General features: G+C 32.7%; 1 protein-coding gene across 1 annotated transcript in view; it reads left to right on the top strand.

The window, feature by feature from the left end:
• The window catches only part of LOC135207557 (uncharacterized), a 22112-nt gene that overhangs the window by 3584 nt on the left and 11028 nt on the right, over positions 1 to 7500 (top strand). The gene's annotated exons all lie outside the window — the stretch shown is intronic.

Raw genomic sequence — 7500 nt, 5'->3', positions numbered from 1 at the left:
TGTCCCTGTGTCTATGTGAGTAGGCCTACGGCAATTTAAAATTTAATTATTGTTATGCAAAGTATGTATCATACCATTTGAGCTAACATTATTGATGTTTTTTTTATTGAGATGGCTTTTTGGCAGCACAAACTCTTGCTCATAGACCAGCCCGTAAAAGCTTATAATTATCTGTAAGAAATAGAGTATTCTGTATGCGCGCGTCTTTGTGTGAGTAGGCCTATGGAGCTTTTAAATGAGCCTTTTGGTATGCAAAACGCGTATCAGACGGCAGTACCATTTGAGACTGTGTTTTCGTTAACACAATTCCATTTAGGGGCCTTCGCGCCATAGTGATTAATTAAAGGTTCCCTCTAAAAAAAATAACAAGGTGAAAAAGAAAGATAATTAATCCTCTCTCCGGATACATGAATAATTCTAAATGTTTGTGATTAATTAAGATGTTGAAAGAAAGGGTTTGGGGGGAAATTGTTATTTCTACGCGAATTACGTAAGAAGGCGTGGGATAAAAAAAAAAAAAAAAAAAAAAAAAAAATTTAAATAGGGAGACTGTTCGGCTAAATTCTGATGGTCCCTTAATTAACTGTCTTTAACAGTTTTCAGAGCAACTGATTAACTGATGACATTTAATCATTAAGGTTTCGCCTACATAAATACAGTTAGCCGCTTATGCCCACAGAACGATACGGTTATATCTTCTGTACACATCGTCTCTGTATAGTAAGAGTAAGCTCTTATTAAGATTATTATAGCTTTATCTACGGTGATTATCATCCAAACGAATTATAACCTCTACAACAACAGCAGAGGATATGACCTTTCTTTAAAAATTCTGGATCTTCCTGAGATAGAGACCACCAGGGGGTCATTATGGTAATTAGAGCCTTTTGTTTATGTTTTTTTTTACGTTCATCTCCAACGTGCTTGTACTAAACCCGCCGCAAAGGTTGCTAAATACCAGGTTAAAATCCTTTGGGGATCACTATCTGGGAAACATCCAAAATTCTTCCTAATTTGTAGGGTCATCTAATACTCTTTGCATGAATCGTTTCATCTTTTCTGTCCTCTCTTTAATTAAGACTTTATTTGCTTTCTGTTACGCTCTCATCAGCCTCTTCAGTATTACCTTACTATCCAACTGAACAGAATCCTATATAAAGGGTAGACGTTCTTCCGTAATCAGTCCATATTTGGTCATTTCAGATCACATTTTAATTAGACTTGTAATGGCAACGCTTAGCTGTATACCACGAATTTTAAGCGCTACCTTCCCTTGGGCTTTTTTTCGTTTTTTTTTTTAACTGATGCTAATGTTTTGTTTACTCCTCGGCCATTTCTGATACAATAATTGCCTAGTAAAATTTCTCTTGGTTTGTGTTAGTTACTTCAAATACTAATATTCTCAATTATAACCATAATTTCATCAAATATTATGATTATCTATATGCATTTCCAATGAATTCTTTTACTAATCATTACAACATCTCTTTACCATTACCATCACGTGGCCTTCAAAAAATGGCCATTCATTTTCCCTTATTAAATTGAAATTTTACTTATTTTCTTCTTCAGATATTCATACACCTAACAGCAAATCACGACCTTCTTCCGAATTCCGTTTTCTATGCAAGCAAACAACACTAAGGGGAAACTATGAACAAAAAATAATTCACTTCTCGTGAAACTTCAGCAACAAAACCTCGCTCTCTCATCATGAGAGAGAGATCATGCGGGCTTTCCTCAGCCGCATCTTGACCGGTTCTTTACTTCTCTCAAGTTTCTGATAGATTGGAAACTCGTTGTTTTAATTATCGAACTTTTCGGCGAAAGTGTTTTCCAACATTATCGCGTCGGCCCAGCCATGTTTTTCATAACGATAATGACTTTACTCGTATCTTCTTCCACTTAAAGTTACCTAGAAATATAATGGATGCATCTCCAGTTGTTTCTTGCAATTATTTTTGGATTGAAAGAAATTACCTTTTCCAAAAGGGAATCAATATTCATTTCCTAAATAATGTTCCAGATATAATATGTAAACAAATTCTCTTTTTTTTTCTTGCAATCATCCACATATTTATCACTATTCCCTTTTACTTAAGTACAAGAATGATTACTTCTGTATGGCCAATTCCGTAGGTAATGTTCTTGATATGACATGTAAATATTTCTATCTTTTTTCCTGCAATCATTATTCCCATTTTACAAAGATACAGCTATAGTATAGCTGTTATTAAATATGCAATTCATTTCTCACTTTTTAGAATTTAATTACTGACTTTATCAAAATTACTTATGAAAATCTCACGATATTTCGATGTGAAATAGCAAGTAGATAATGTAGATTTTATTCACAATTTCTTGCAATTCTTTTTATATTATTTTTTGGCAAAGAAATATTATTCACGAGTGTTTTTAATCCTTTTCATTATATTATTACAAAGGTATATTATTTAAGATTATTTCTCATTCTTGTCATTATTCTATAGTATTCAAATTATTTTTAATGTTTCATTATCTTATCTTAAAGGAATATATTTACGAATATTTTTAATCATATTAGTTATTTCGTTGCAAAGTAATATGATTCACGATTATCTTCAATGTTCCCCATTATTCTATTTCAAAGGGATATTATTCACGATCATTTCTAATTATATTCATTATTTTGTTGCAAAGCGATATTGTCCATGATCATTTTTAACTATTGTCATTATTTTGTTGCAAATGGACATTACTCATGATTATTTTTAATTGTTTTCATTATTTTGTAGCGCATGAATATTATTCACAATTATTTTTAAAGTTTTCCATTATTTCATTGCTGAGGGATGTTATTTACAATTATTTTTTTATGTTTTCCATTATTTTATAGCAGATGAATATTATTTACAATTACCTTTAATATTTTACGTTATTTCTCTGGGAAAGAATATCACTCACAATTATTCTTCATGCTTTCCATTATTTTATTGCAGAAGGATATAATTTACAATTATTTTTTATGTTTTACGATATTCTTCAGGAAAGGAATATTATTCACAATTACTTTCAGTTTTACATTATTTTGCTGAAATTGAAACAAGATAAGCGGAAACTTATCCTGCACGTAGCCCAAAGCTTAGCAGAAATCTAAATTTTTAGTACTACTGCGCTAAAACCCGCTGACGAAATTCTTTGTTCGTTAGAGAGATTAACCGCTTAAAGCTGTACTACAGCTTTAAGGAAGAGAGATAAATAAAACAGAAAAAAAATTGCAGAAGGTAAAAGCACGTTGCATCCATTATATTCACTGTATTTCAGACTCGAAAAATGTCCTTTTTAAATAAGCAAGCAGTTTCCGCTCTTACTTTGAAATTCAGAGTAAAGCCCTTTTTTTTTCTTTTAGACATTCTCTCTCTCTCTCTCTCTCTCTCTCTCTCTCTCTCTCTCTCTCTCTCTCTCTCTCAAAAAAATGGATTATTTGCTACAGATCTTCCGATGGTTTCGGAGCCTTTTTCGAAATTCTCTCGCTTTCTCTCTCTCTATCTGGACTTATCTGTTACAGATCTTCCGATGGTTTCGAACCTTTTTTGAAATTGTCACAATCTCTCTCTCTCTCTCTCTATTATTTGTTACAGAACATTTCTGAAAGTTAAATGAATATGATATGATATATATATATATATATATATATATATATATATATATATAATATATATATATATATATATATATATATAAATTCCGACAGCAAAATGTAACGAACTGTAATATCATTAAAAATGATTCTGACATTATTGTAACCTCTATTCACGAAAGATTTACAGGTCAGAAGGACCTAAACACTCGCTTCTAAACACTGTAGGCTTCCTAAGCATAATACAAGATTACCCCACAATGAAGGAGCAGTCACGTTATTATAAGAAAGCTTCAATTAATAACATGGACATACACACTGTTCATATAGTTCAAACTAAATCCACGTGTGTGTGTGTGTGTGTATAAGCCCGAGCAAGTATACACGTTTACAGCCTAACATTTCATACATTTTACACTACAACCCCGAAATACACCGACAGCTTATTTCATAAATTGATATGTGCAACCTCTTTCATCATCCCGTCTCGTACGTGTTCGATACCTCACGTGAATCTCCCATTTCGTATCTACAGTTTTACTTTGTACGTCGTCTTGCTAATGAGGTATATGGAATATTAAGAAATGCTGCAACGAACGAGTTACTGATGAAAAATAAAGGAATCCCTGAGAGAGAGAGAGAGAGAGAGAGAGAGAGAGAGAGATTCTTGCCCAACCAGTTTCGAGAGAAGGGGAGAACGCAATTTCCCTTTTATTGAATGGGGAGAGAGAGAGAGAGAGAGAGAGAGAGAGAGAGAGAGAGATTTGAAGGTGGGGTAGGGGGGAACATCGAGGTTTGTTACTAGTGCCTTTTTCTAGCCCAGGACCGATGAAAACATCAGCCTGGGAGTAGATGGAAAGAATGTCACTGAACAGTGTCATCAGATAGTTGCTGATTTTCGCAGAGCAAGATATGAGAAGTGGAAGCCTGACGGGCGTTACGAAATACAGAAACGAAGAGAATTCCTAAGCATGGTCGTAAATGGAATCCGAGGTTCACCGATTTCCACAGGAAACGTGAAAAGAGCTAGCCTGACGCTGATCTTGAAGAAGCAGTGACCAAAAGAATATCTGTAGAAAAAGAGGTGGTGTAGCCAACTTGAGGCGAAGAAGAAGAAATCTGCCATAAAATGTCATTAGATGACATCAGGCCATCTTGATATCTTTCAAAACAAACAAAAAGGCAAACATCTTTATGCTCTGTATATTAAGATACCTGGGCTTCTTTACTCCTAAATAGGCCTACTCGGTTTGCTCACTCACACACAGACACACACACACACACAAGAGGGAATGACCGAGCAAAAAAAAAAAAAAAGAAGAAGAAAGAGTACTTGAAGCCTCCACCTCAATCTAATCTTTACCGTAATTCTTCCCCTACGGTCTCTAAGCTTCTTAAGACCTCTAATACTGTTAGGGGAAAAAGTTAAAGTCTTCATTAACACTTGGTTGGATCCAGCATCCTCAACTAAGGTACAGAGCGGGAGATGAATTATTGGAGATCAAATTTACCTAAGTAAATTTAAGATGGTTATTCATCATTCATTTCTCCGAAATCCTTCTAGATTGTCTTGCTTTGCCTTTTTTTTTAGTTTTTTTTTCACAATTCGTTTTCACTTTGGTACTATTCGAAGGATAAGTTATTAATTCAGGTTTTGATACAAGTCTGAGAGATATTTTTTTATATGTTGGTTACATATCATAGAGAGATTCCATCGTTAAATAATATCTGCTGATACTTGTCATCCTCATTTAATATACTAATTAAATAAATTGATATATGACAAAAAAATTAGCATACGAATACCTACCATTCATAAAATTCTCACACATTTCCTACATTTGTATATTCTCATAATGGCAATTATTTTACCCATCGAAATATACGTATATAGAATATATATATATCATTAAATTATAAAAGTAGATACTATATATATATATAGAGTATATATATATACATATACATATACATATATATGTGTGTGTTTATGTGTATCTGTTTGTTTGTCTATCTGTCTCTGTCTGTCTGTATATCTGCATGAATGCTTATTTTAGTTTTTTTTTTTTTTTTTTTTTTTTGGCGGGGGGCCAATGGTCCTGTAACACTCCCATCTCCAAACACAACTACAAAGAACAGGCCCCCTGGCCAGATAGAGTTCCCCTTTCCAATATCAGCTGACTTGCTCCCAGAGTCCCCCTTTTCCCAAATATAGGCCGCCAAGACACACGCACACACACACACACACACGAATACACACACCTCTGTATCTATCCATATTTATATCTGAATCTCTGAAGATCTTTCTTGTTGTTTTAAGAGAATGCGTTTTTTTTTTCTCCTTCTTCTTCTTCTTCTTCTTTTTTTTTAGATATCATGAATAAATCTTGGAGTTTGGGTTATGTAAGCAATGGCTAAATTTTTAGTGTACAGTATATGCATTGACATCATTATTGGTTTTGTTGTTAATGTATTTCAAGAATCTGATACATTGTATGTATGTTGTGAAACATTGCAATCTTTGTCAAACTGATTTCTGCTGGTGTTTTCCATAACCCAGATATGCATTTTATGGTTGTCATAAAGTCTTAGCAGCAATAATAACAATGGCTACAGTTTCCTGTCATCGTTCATTTCTCCGAAATCCTTCTAGATTGTCTTGCTTTGCCTTTTTTGAGTTTTTTTTCATAATTCGTTTTCACTTTGGTACCATTCGAAGGATAAGTTATTAATTCAGGTTTTAATACAAGTCTGAGAGAATTTTTTTATCTGGTGGTTACATATCATAGAGAGATTCCATCGTTAAATAATATCTGCTGATACTTGTCATCCTCATTTAATATACTAATTTAATAAATTGATGTATGACAAAAAAAATTAGCATACGAATACCTACCATTCATAAAATTCTCCTACATTTCCAACATTTGTATATTCCCATAACGGCACACACATAATAAAATGATTTATAATGAAAACATTCTCTACAAGAAAGGACGGGAAATTTCGTGAATCTTGTACTGATATCCTGCTAAAGCCGATATTCAAGTTCCTTTCTTGTTTTTGGTTTCCAACGAGACACGGAGAAGCATTCTATTTACACATAAGAAATTTTAAATTTAAATTTGAAGGAGAAATAAATAACAAAACGCTTTCATAATAAAGAAAAAGTCTACAGTCCTTCCTATGTTCGCAATCTAAGCAAAAAAAGAAAAAACCTTGCTACACACATTAACATAAACATTAAAATAAACATTAAAACATTATCAGCGGAATTTCGTGGTCCCCATTTAAGTATGCAACACCATTTGCTTCGAACATTCTCTTGCATACGAAATGAAAGTATTAAACGGGGTTTCTCTTTTCACACTCCTAATGTTCTGTTATCCCAATGTTCTGCTATTTCCCCTCCTCCCAGCATGTCTTATTCTTCCAATGATTTCATGACAATTTCAAAAGGTATTTTCTCTGTCGTATGCCGCATTCCTAACGTTTTCTTGTTGAAAATGGCCTCTTGTTCATCTCTAATTCACTCATCATTAGCGTTGATCAAATTATTATTCACGCAGTTCACGAGCGCAGAAAATATAACATCCAAAATTCAATTTTATGAATAACGTATGCCTTTAGATCTCTTTCATATATTCAAATGTTATTTCTGTGATATTATACCTATTTCAAGTCATTTTATCCAAACTGCCAGATATATATATATATATATATATATATATATATATATATATATATATATATATAGTATATATTATATATATATATATATATATATATATATATATCTGGCAGCTTGACTAAAATTACTTAAAATTATGATAATATGAAAGAAATAACATTTATATATGTATATATATAAATTTTTTACA

The sequence above is a fragment of the Macrobrachium nipponense genome, chromosome 32 (assembly GCF_015104395.2).
Source record: "Macrobrachium nipponense isolate FS-2020 chromosome 32, ASM1510439v2, whole genome shotgun sequence".
Lineage (NCBI taxonomy): Eukaryota > Metazoa > Arthropoda > Malacostraca > Decapoda > Palaemonidae > Macrobrachium > Macrobrachium nipponense.
This window is presented reverse-complemented; position numbering and strand designations above follow the sequence as displayed.